The sequence below is a fragment of the Panthera uncia genome (assembly GCF_023721935.1).
Source record: "Panthera uncia isolate 11264 chromosome B3 unlocalized genomic scaffold, Puncia_PCG_1.0 HiC_scaffold_1, whole genome shotgun sequence".
In the NCBI taxonomy this organism is placed as follows: Eukaryota; Metazoa; Chordata; class Mammalia; order Carnivora; family Felidae; genus Panthera; species Panthera uncia.
In genome coordinates this window covers 60,214,951-60,227,146 of record NW_026057582.1, presented here as the reverse complement: position 1 = coordinate 60,227,146, position 12,196 = coordinate 60,214,951, and the positions used below count along the sequence as shown (strand labels likewise).

Here is a 12,196-nt window from a genome sequence, read left to right as displayed (position 1 = left end):
CACAAATAGTACTGTGCATGTAATAGGCTCTTTAGTCAGAAGAAAAATATTGACATCCTAACATAGCCTTTTCCTGAACTTGTAAGATGTGTATTCTAAAGTATTTATCATCAAAGCTATTTGTCTCTATAAAGCAGCAGAAAGAGTAAATTCCCTAACGAGAACCTAGCTAAGAGACACCCTCCTGCAATGAAGTAGATCAAATCTGTACAAAGAAGAGTACAAAAAAATAGTTTGGTGCCAAAGAGAAGATAGTTCTTTGAAACTATTTTTTTTTATTCTACAGAAAAATGTAATGAGTGCTCTAGAAAGAACATGCTTAGCAAAAAGCTTTTTTGGGGAACAGGGAGAGAAAAAAAAATCTTGTGTGATGTGAGAGGAGAAAACATACAGACCAAAACAAAACAAACAATAAACAAAAATAGTTAAACCAAATGTATTTTCTTCTAAAGCATGTTTTCTTTCAGCAAGAGATGACTATAGTCTGAAGAGAAAATTCCTCTCATCAGCGAGTTGTACTTTATAAATACAGGAGAACAAATCGTAGACTTTTTTGGAAGACAATTCTCTTATTAATAGCACTGGTTTCACAGCTATTTTTGCCTCTAAAAAGGGCGCCTCCTGGACATTCACAAATAAGCTTTTTTGAGGGAAAAAAAGTTGTAAAACTATTGCCAAAATGTATATAGTTCTGATTCATGCTAAACATTTTTAACAAACCATTTTACGCGTTTATGTGTTTTGAAGCACCTCAGTGGCCCAGAGCGAGCTCTACCTTTAATGTGAGAAGACAACATAACAAAGAATCTGTCACACAGACACAGACACACACACCCACACCCACACACACACACCAAAATGGAAAAAAAAAAAAAAAAGGATGCAGTGGGCGGGAAGAAAAAAACAACTGTTACTTATAATGAACAGATTATGAACTTCATAAAAATATGACAAAAGCAATATTTTTGCCCTAGTAAAATAATTTCTGATGTCGAAAAAATGAAACTAAAGTAAAACTTCTGAGTAGAATCAAGCATTGAACAAATTGTAGAAAAGTAATAGTGTTAAATATTGTACATTCTTTTAAGACTTCTATGATACAGCTGTTAATATAGTTAACTTAGTTCAATATTGTGTTAATATGAAAATAGCTATAATATAGTACTTAGTTATTTGTAATATAATAATCATTCATAATATATGGCCCAACAGTCCAGGAAAAGCCAGCCCAGTTATCTTTTACAAGTACTAACCACACATAAATCATATAACAACTCAAATTCATGCCCTAAATTTTATTTTCAAAAATTGGTATTTTTCTCATATTCAAATGCATACAAAATTAAAACAAAAATGTAAGATTAACACAAATAGAACAACCTTTGGGGATTTTCAAGATCTTATTTTCCTAACAATAATAACTAAGTAAAAATAATTATTAGTAAGAGTGATTGAAATACATTCTATATTTTAATGACTCAAATATTTATTTCTACTCCTTTTTGCATCAAGACTGTGGGAAATTTTTATTATAGCGATCAGATGGTGCGCTGATGTGAGAAATGTTGCAAAGCATCCTGTTGATTGCTTCTAATTAACTGCAATGCTCTTGTGTTCTCAGTTTTAGCCAGCCCACACTACACAATGCCTTTTATTTTGCTTTGAATGGATTTTTAGTTAAAAACAGCTGATCTCAATATCCACAGCATTTTGGCTTTTTTTTTTATCTCTTAACATTTTCATGGAATATTTTCTTTTCAAGTTTAAAAGATAAATTTGAAAACATTTCTAAAGCATGAAGTATAATCAGTTAAATTAACAGCACTCGTGTGGTCTTTCACATGTATTTTGCATGTTCTATAGTACGTGATTACATTCTCAAACCACATTTCAATTCCCCTTTAAAAGTTATACATCTGAGTGATAGTTTAAGAAGGAAAATCTGAAAAGCAGTTTAGAGCATGCGACTAATTTTTAATTTTAAACATTTTTGTTAGCAGACTACTAAATAGAACAGAACTGAAACACAGGACCACAAGCAAGGGATGGAAAGGATTTCAGAATTAAAAGTATTAAATAAAATTCTTTGCACTCACCTTTCTCTGATGATTTAAGCTTAAGCAGCCCTGACAGAGAGAAGTCATGAATTTTCATCAACTTCACACATGTCATACATTTAAAAACATTTTGATTTGCCCTGGGACCCCTGCATGTCTCTGAAGCACAGTAACAGTGCTGTGCTGTTTTGTAGGTACAAACCCTATGAACTCCCAGAGCTCTAGAAGATATATTACCAATGTAAACAGCCTCTTAAGTGAAAAAAAAAGAGCATTAAATAACACGAAGTTTCCAAGGAAATGCAGAATTTAAAATAGAATATTACTAGAAACAGTGCACTTCCTATAATTTTAAGTGCCAACTTTATCCATACACTAGCTTTCTAAGAACATATCCTTTTCTGACCCAAGAAACAATCATTTTGGAAAGGAAAATTTATAACTTAAAACTTAGTTACTAATTTGGTCTAATAGATGTTGAAAGTGATTAAATAGTCCTCTTTTTGTGCATATGAAGATAAAATGTGACTCATGCAACTAGAAACGCCTAGTTTCAAAACGGCTGCCAACATCCTAATACTTCCAGGAGAAGGCTAAGTACACTAAGTATAGTGCAATAAAAACAGAATGTCCTGGGATTATCTTCCAAATACTTCTGTCCCTCTTAAAATTGTGAGAAAACATAAAGACAAGGTAAGAAAGAAACGTTAGGAGAGATTAACAAGTGCAAAGTTGCAAATCATGTAACGATAAAAATCAAGTGGCATTTCAAATAATTTACACTGTGCCCCTCAGCTTTACAACTGAGGAAAATGAAGCCCAAAGAGGTAAAATGACTTCCCCAAGGTCTTACAAAGACTAAGATATAAAGCTCAATTAGAGGCAAGTGTCTTGACTTGTGGTAGCACACTTTCTACAACACTACACAGCCTTTCAATACAGTGACAGAAATGTCAGCTCAGGTGGATGTCAGTCCTACAGTAAAGTAAAACAATGAGCAATGCACAGGACATACAAAATTAATTTGCAATATTTACTCAGTGGGAACAGTCATTTTCCTTAAAAAGATGCCTCTTGGAAAATATCTTTATGCCTTCCTTTTTGCCAGGGTTTAAGGATTTGTACCTATTTAATAAAAGGTAGTTCTCTTTAGCACTCTTACACCAAGCGGGCAGGTAAAAACAACCACCAAATAGTCCCATTGTCACTAATTTGTCCCTTTTAATCCAGTCTCTAATCTGCTGACTGCATGGTCTTTCTAAAATGCACATCTGATTATGTTTGAATTTTTTCAGTGCCTTCCCATCTGCTGCAAGATAAACCTACACTTCTTAGCCTGGCATTCAAGGGTCTTCAAAATGTTTTGCCCATAGCACCCCTTCAGTTTTACTCCCAACACTCCTCACAGTTTCTCCTCCAGCAATACAATCCAGGTATGATTCCCTGAACAGGACATGCTTTTCACTGCCTCTGGGCCTTTGCACATCCTTTTTCCTCTACCCAGAATACCTGATAAAACCTTGTTTCTCCTTCAGGATTGAATTCAAGTGTTACCTTTTATCCTTCTGCCAAATATAGATGCTTCTTCCCTCTGGATCCCACTGCATGTTGCACAGACTTCAGATTACTCCACTCATTGCATTGAACTGTGATTGTCTATTTTCATGCTTGTCTCTCCAAACACAGTGTCTTTGGGGTTAGAGACATATCTTTTTCTGCATGCGTAGAACTTTGCCTGATGTAAGTGAATCTTTACTGACTGAATAAATAAATCAATAAATAGGCCATATCATAAAATATTTATGTCTTAGGGTGATACTGCCTAGTTCTTCTGTATAATGTCTAAGCTGGATATGCACTGACAACAGGATATTATATCAACCTCTGTTTTTGGTTTCTATCAAAAAAGTATAATTTTATAAATACTCTTCCACTATAGTGAGTTGACTTTGTTATGAACTTGGTGATGAAATACCAAGTCCTATCTACATGTGAATAAAACAGAGAATTTTTGGGAGAGCAATGGGTCATCATTGTTCCAGACACTGGTAAAGAACATTTCCTTTTAGGAATCCATTTCTTGTTAGAAACAAAAGTTGAAGGATTAGCTGTAACCCACTAAGAGTGTAAATGCATATTTAAACTGCATATAAACAGGAAGCAATATCTGTATCTTCGTGCCAAGTGAGTGCTTTAAAAGAGGATGTTTGATCTTAAGTAAATGGAATTTAGATTCGAGATTTAACTTATTTAGGGTTCTGTTGCTGTTTGACTCCTTCCAGTCTTCTTAATTTTTCTGAGCAAATGCTGCTGAGGTGCAAATACCGCCTAGGGAGCCTACTCAGCTGAAGCCAGGGACATCCTTGCTATATAAGCACTCATTTCCACTTGAAATAATATCCTCATACTCATTGATGAAAGGTCTCACATTCAAAATGGAAAAGAATCTGCCAGTATAGTCTTTTCTTAACAGGTATGTAATCTTGAACCAGTCCCCAAATCAATGAAGAGAGATTCTAGGAGTTGTTTGGGCCAACACAAGGCATAGTGCATCCCAACTCTGAAGCTACTTCCAATCTTTTGATTCCTCCTGCCTTCACTCCACTGGTTCCATTGTGCCCCAAAGCTATAGTCCCTAATCAAATGTGAGAGGTGCTCACTAAGGAATAGAAGTTGGGAACACAGCAATAGTAGCCATCGCTCTTGCATAATAGATTCCTCTTGGCCATTCCGTAGAGCAGCCCTATGTGGCATTATCATTAACAATCAACATTAGTTCTTATATTCTTTTCTAGTAGATAAGACCATACTGGCCAGTTCCCACTCCCACTCCCAAAAGAATGATAGGATTTGTAACCTTCTGTTTCCTTCACCACTTCAGAAGATGGCTACACTTTAGAATTTTAAAGGTCTCAAGAAAGATAAGTATGCCATAGAAGTTTAAATCTGGAATGTAAAAAGAGATTAACTCAAAGGACTTTCCAAGTCATTAATTTTTAAGGTTCATTTTGTGTTACATCTAAGCTTTGGGGGTTTTTGTTTGTTTTAAACATTACAGTATTACCTCAAACAGTTTTCATTTCAATAGGCAGGGAAATCTTAAGAGATTCTTCTCCTGCTAACTAGCATAGAATGGGGCTGCTTTTCTGTCATTTTAAGTCAAACCCATCGAGAATTTTAACAATTTTTTATTCATATAAATAAAGAAAAATGTTAAGACTCCTTTACCTTTATATTTTTCACATCAGAAAAGATTACACGGTAAATAGTGAAAGTGTTTCATGAATTCATTTGTTCAGCAAACTTATCAAACTATCGTGTGCAAGGCACTATACAAGATACTGACTAACCCACAGATACACAAAGAAAAAAAAGAATATGGTTGTTTACAGCTCTAAATTTAAGAATGTGAAATGGTGACCACTATCAAATCACAGAGACTTGGAATTTCCTTCTGTTCACTTGCTATCTTTTCTTTTAAAAGAAAAACTTCTTTGGCAGAAAGTATTAGTCAAGATGGAAAATGCTCATCAGCATAAATTCCAACTTTATAACTTAATAAGCAAGAAAAAATATATCTGTCTTCAAATTGGATGTGGCCATTTGAAAGTTCTTCACAAACTTGTAAAAGGACATAGGCTTTGGTTTTCTTGAGGGTCTGAAATGAATCCATTACATTAAAATGGCTCTTAGTAGCAAGAGCAAATAATAATTTGCATTATAAGCTAATAAAATGGAGGGTTAGGCATATTTGTACAAGATCCTTTTTTATTCACTTTTATAGATATTCTCTCCCATTCCTGCTTCAATGAACTTGGAAGATTGTTCATCACTCACTATTGTTTAAATTATAAGGCACATATCTGCCACCTGGTTTTTAAATTTTTTTCCCCTTTGGTAATGTAGATGAGTAATGTCCATCTCCATTCTTTAAGAATACACTAATGTAATGATGGTATAATTTTGGGAGAAAAAGTTAAATTAGTTTTTTATATCTCACATCTAGGAACCTGACATATTAGAAAATATAATATTCTTCAAAAAATACACTTTGCTAGCCTTTATGAACACTCATACTTCAGTGAATTGTACCTTTCTGTTCAAAAAGTGCAACAAGGCCTCTCCCACAAGCAAATCCCCTGAAGAAAACCTCACTGATGAAGTCAGTCTACTTAGTTTTTCATGGTACCTACGAGTAAAAGTTATGGCTTTATCTCAATCATGATAGTTAATCTAGATCACAAAGCTACTTCCAATTTAAAAGTATGAGAAAAGAGCCTATCCTGCCAACAAAGGGGACCCAGAAAGTCTTGTTTCACCCATAGATTCTTTTGTGTTAGACTCCTAGATTTTATATCCTCAAGGAAAAGTGCTAATATTAGAAAGAGAGATTTTGCTTTTACAATGACCCTGTGTGCCAAATACCTGCTTGTTTCAATTAGAGATAGGAATAAAAAACTATTTTTATATAATATTAGATTTATATAATTTCTCTGAAAGTTGAATGTCTAAATCTTATTAAGTTAGCAATAATTTCTCTATTAAAGCAAACATGAAAAGGCAGAAGTTTGTTCTATTGACAAAAAGGGATAATCTTACAAATTTTATTAAAAGCTCTTGATTCCCCCCCCCCCCACTGATAAGGGACACTTTTCCTGGTTTTTGCTCTTGTTAGTAACAAGAATCCTATTTCTATTTATGCCTGTTTTCAAAATTGGAACTATCAAGTAATGCACTTACAGCTTACTTTTCAAGGAAACTGCTTGAGAGCTCCTGTATCCATTCCCCTCCCCACCTTTCCCAGTAGTGAATTCCCCCAGAGGGATTTATTACAGATATGAAGTGGAGAATTTAGAAACAGGGCTGATTGGTGGACCCTCCTGCTGCCACTAAAGTTTTCCTGATACCTTCTAGATGCTACTGTAGGATTACGACTGATTCGCTCCTCTCCTTGTCTGCTGGCAGCTAAATGGGAATACTGGCAAGCTGCCAGAAGGGTAGGTAGCCAACCTGCTCGCCCTTGATTGTGCCTGCCAGCTTTTTAATAACAGAAGTAGGGTCAAGTAAGTGAAATCACGAACTGAGGGGAGTATTCTGAGAATGCAAAGGCAGTTAATGTCCTTCCAAGCCTCAGATGGCTGGCAACCCTTGGCAGAGTAATCTATGATTTGTGGCACCTGACCCTTCCACTGTGACTGTTATCTGTGTATTCACTAGAAACATATTTACAGAATCTCTCCATTAGCAAAGATGCCTTGTGTGTGATTACCCAATTGTCATGGTCACACTAGGGTTTTGATACAGTTCCTATTCACAAATGAAAAACTGTACTAAACTGCACACAGGGTTGATTTAAAGCAGGGATCTTCAATCAATAGATCAAGACTTCTTTTGGTAGATCTCAAAGAGACTATCACAGTCTTGCTCCCCCTTCTTCCCTACTCCAAGACCACATTCCCACCTCCCCCCAATCCACTGGCAAGACATAATCTCCCTTATTCCCTTAAGCCCTTACGAATTCTTAATAAAGTTAAGAATAGCTATTAGAATTATCCCAAAAGATGAGCCTGTTTAAAGCAGACTCCACCCCAGAAAATATTGGAAGAGAGCACCATTTGCTTAAATTAGTTTGCACTGCTCACATTTATATAGTACCTAAGCGGCGGTAGAGTACGTTGTCCTCACTTAAAATGTTTTAGCTACGCAGGCAGAGTGAAGTTGTAGGCTGGCTTTCCTTCGTTCTTATGGAATCAAATATAAAAAACATTAAAAAAAATTTTTTTTCTCTGACATGAGTGACAATGAGAACACTTGCTACTAAAAAGTTTATTAGGAAGTTTTAAAAGTGGCATCTTCCCTTCCCCCTCAAATAAATGGCATTGAGGTCCTCCCGTGCCAGAATATTTCTCTAGTTTACATCCTATGTTGGCTCTCACCTTAGTATTAACTCATAAAGGCGAAGCAGTATTTTAGGGAACCAAATCAAACTCACTAGGACCCAATAAGTGGTCATGAGTCAAAATAGACAAACGATGACCAAGGGTCATTGTCATTATGTGTCTCCCCAATGAGATCCTCCGAGAAAATAAAAGTAACAAAGTCGCACGAGATAAATAAATGAAGGCGATAAACTCACCACAGATCAAGCAATACTACTAAGGTGACCTGACTTGACAGTTAGTAACCGCAGGCGACCCTTAGGAATTGCATCGGGGTTAAATGCCCTGAGAATTGCCGAGATCCTGACGACCTGGGCCACTGACCCTCCGCAGCCGGTCAGACGGCGGCGCACAGAGGCCGGCGCTCTAGGCCGCTGGGGCCTGGCGAGGAGAGGCTAGAGGCCGGCCCCGGGCGCTCAGGGCCCGTAGGACCGCCGGAGCCAGGCCGCTCGAGGCCCAACTCCGGCCGGTCCGGCACCCGGGCAGAAGACGACCCCGCAGAGGTGAGACCACCTCCCCCAACCTCCTGGGGCGGACTGTGCGCGCAGCAGGCCGCAGGGCGGAAGCCAAGCCCACGTGGAGGCCACACTGAATCCTAAGGGCAGCTCCGGGACGGACGCCGCGGTCCAGCTGACCGGGTCTCGGCAGTCGCCCTGCGGCGGGGCGGGCGCCAGGCGCCTTAGAAGAGAATCAGCCGCAGGAAGCCAGACGCTGGACGGGCGCCCACTGCCCGGAGCCCACGCACGCCGCGTGGCCAGCGAGAGTGGGAAACCTCCGCGCTGGAGCGGGACGTAGGCGCTCTGTCGGGGACTTGGGGACTCCCGGAGCTTGGGCGCCCCTAGCAGCTGGGAGTCATCTCGACGCATTTCTTCCCAGGCGACCTGAATTCAACCCTTAAGAAGATAGATGCTCCAGACATTAGCGAGTAACAGGGAAAGGGGGAAAAAGAGAGAGAGAGACAGAGAGAAAGAGTTATTTAAATGGGGGAGGGGCGGGCGGGAGGAGTAGGAGGAAACCTTACAGGAAAGAAATCCCCATCACCACCAAAACCGTTTCTGAGAAGTCCTGAGGTTTTGCGCCTGGAGATTTCACTTTAAAGGCTGAAAAAAAAATATTCCTCTGCTTTTAATTGAAGTAAACAAAGTGCAACAAATCCTAACTCAAATATGATTGCAGTGAGATTAGGGTCTAATTGCTTAGGGTTCAGGTGGAATCTGCGGGCTAAATCCTACAGGGCCAATCTGAATTTCACAATCATTCTGTCAAAAGGAGAGCGATGAGAGCCCACACGCTTCCTAACAAGTCATTTTTAACAGTTACAAGCTTCACACAAAGACCACACAGGGCGCCTAAGAGATGCAAATCTAATCCCTGGTCATTCTACAGGCCTTCAACAAAGATGTGCTAAACCCTAATAGAAAAGAAATCAGTTCTCTGTCACCAGCCCCTAGTAAAATCTATTAGAGAATGGACAGAGCCTCATCTACAGCAGTTGCTGCAAAGGTTAAGGACAAGTACAAATAAGAGGGACCCAGTTTTGTTTTCCGTGTGAAATATCGGGAGAAGCTAACCCCAAATGAGTGACGGGATTCGATCCGTGGCTTCGCATTCATTTCAACGCTAGAAAAAAGTAAACACACACATTAAGACTTTTGAAGACTCCGTTTCTGAATTTAGGAGAGATGAAACAAATTCCCCCAAAGTTGAAATCTTTGCCTCCGAAATTACCGAAGAATATAAAGGGGAAAGAGAGGCGATTGCGCGGGTCCAAGAAGGAGGATTCGGGCTTCTGGACCCGGCGGGGCTGACGTCGCGCTGCAGCACCCTTTGCTGAGAAAAGCCCTGTTAGCGGAGACACCGCCGGGCGGGGACTGGAGCTGCGCGAGGCCTCTTGCAGCTGGGGCGGAGCGGTGGGCGCCGACCGCAGGAAGTCTGGACCGCCGCCCTCCCTCCCCGACCGGACGGCATTCGCTCCGGGTCCCTCTCCCGGACCTCACCCTCGGCCTGTGCTTCACAAGTTGAGAAGCTTCTCAGATGTGCCCTTCTGCGGTCACCACCCAAATGAAGTCCAAATCAACACCTGTGTCATGCCGGGGTAGTAAATGGGTTAATACGTTGCAGCTAAAATATATCACAGAGCGTGTGAAACTCCCAAGAAAGCAAGGGGGCCTGGAGCCGGGCTCCAGGCCCCCTGGAGAAACCCCAAAGTGGCTGGGAAAGGGAAGGGGGCGGTGGAGGGAAATGACCGGCCCTGGAAGGTTGTGTGTAGTTTTTTGGGGGGTGAGGGGGATTCCCTTCTCCCCGCAGAGCAGAGGCCCGGCGACAGGGCAAGCCTGGTCTCCTCCCGTGCCGCAGCCGCGGGACCCAGAGGCTGGGAACGCCCCGCGGAGCCTGACCCTCCCGGGGAGCGGGCGGGGGGACAGATTCCGGCTCCGCGGAGGGATCTCCGGGGCAGTCGTGGCCCCGCCCGCTGCGCGTCCGCAGAAGGATGGGGCCCGACTGGGTAGCGGGGAACCGGGCGCCTTCTCAGGACCCGCCTTCTGTCATGGGAAGCTGTACGGGGCCCGAAGATGAGGGCGGGGGGGGGGGGGGGGGGGGTTCGGCTCTTAGTCCCAGTGGAATCGCCCTGCCATTTTCCCAGGCAGCTGGGGCTCCCTCCACGTGGTACCTCCTTCGAGGCCGCGCAGGCGGGGACAAAAGAGGGCGCTGTCCAACAGCCAGGGTCGGAAAAGACCTAGAGTCTCCCCTTTCTCTTAAGGCCCCTCTCCAACTGCAGGGAGGAGGGGTGGGGCACTTGTTCGAAAGAAAGGATTTTTGTCTGTTTTTCCTGAAAGTTTCCAGGAGCCACTATTTCTTCTCCCAGGGGCTTCGCCCTCTGCCCCCAGGCTCCGCTGAATTTTTTCCTTCCCCAAAGTGTAGAGCCCAAATGGCCAGGCTGGAGTTTGGAGGCGAACAACAACAGTTCCTGGCCCCTCAGCTCCCTAGCCCTTTAATTTGCTCCGGCATAAAGTTTCTATTCTTAATGTCTAGCAGGAGGAAAGTAAGAGGTTGCTAGATTTGCCTCTCAGTTCAGAGACAGATGACCATATATATACACATCTGCTTCCTCCTCATCCCTTTCTATGCCTGTCCAGGCCAGGCATATGTGTTAGGTCGGGGCTGTATTCCTTACTTCGCATCTATTGACATTAATTGAATTTCTCTGCACTGCTGCCTCTCTTTGCTTCTGTCACTTTTTTCTCACTAGTCCTCTGATAGGCTGACCTTGGTGGCTCACTGGTCCTTTCAGCAACACCTCTCCACACCACCACTACCACTGGCCTCCCATATGGGCTTTACTGGCTTTCATTCTATATGGGTTAGTGCATCCACTTTGTTTTCCCTTTAGCGCCGACACGATTAGGAAAATGATACCGAATTGCCTTGGAAGTATGACTGCAGCTGTGAGGCTGGAATTGGACAAGCAAGCAAGTAAAACATAGGCGTTGAAATGAAGAAATGGAAAATGAGTGGGATGAAGTAACAAATAAAAAGTAGATGAAGGAGTCACATCAAGCTATAAATACAAGAATATGATGCTCCCGTAGGTGATCTTTGGCTCCTAATGAAGGTGTCCCACATCTGCCTTGGGAGATAGGGAGAGGGCTCCCTGAGGAAGGCAGACTGAGGTTTCTTCTCCCTGATTAGGATTGCTCCTGAAGACGTGGACGAGCAATCCCCAGCCTGTGTGGTTTTGGTCTTCAGGGAGATCCTGGAGAGTGGGAAGAAGTCACCACACATCAGCCACCACTCCTAGAAATGGCCACATAGTCACCATATCTCTGTGGAGCTGTCAGGTGGCTGGGACTTCCTGCCCTGGGAACCTGCTCTAGCTCTCTGCTGCTCTGGGACATATCCCTGTGCACCCTCTCTGCCTACCCAGCCAAGACTAAGCCGGGTCCTGTCCTCATTTGGGTGAGCTAGCTCCCCTTTACCCTAGCAGGTTGGGTCCCACTGGTCCCAGTCTCACCCTCACCTCCTGTCAGTTTTAGGAGTTCTGTGTTCCCCGTCTGCAGAAATAGGGAGCCTGAAGTCTCCCTATTGTGGGAGGCCTGACCTTCCCACCTGCACCCAGGATGGATTAATGCCTCAGGACCACTCACTCCGCTTAACCACAGAATGAATTCTAGAGAGCGGGGGGGGGGGGGGGGGGGGGGGGGG

At 42.1% G+C, this 12,196-nt stretch overlaps 1 long non-coding RNA gene across 2 annotated transcripts in view; it reads right to left on the bottom strand.

Annotated features, from left to right (window-relative positions):
• LOC125909562 (uncharacterized) overlaps nt 1-12,196 on the bottom strand; it is a 28,092-nt gene that overhangs the window by 9,740 nt on the left and 6,156 nt on the right. Inside the window, exon 1 of one of the 2 annotated variants that reach the window (XR_007453723.1) lies at nt 2,097-2,238. The exons of the other annotated variant lie outside the window; for it this stretch is intronic. This is a non-coding gene — a long non-coding RNA (uncharacterized LOC125909562). Of the gene's footprint in view, nt 1-2,096; nt 2,239-12,196 lie in introns of those variants that run through there. 2 annotated transcript variants of the gene reach the window in all.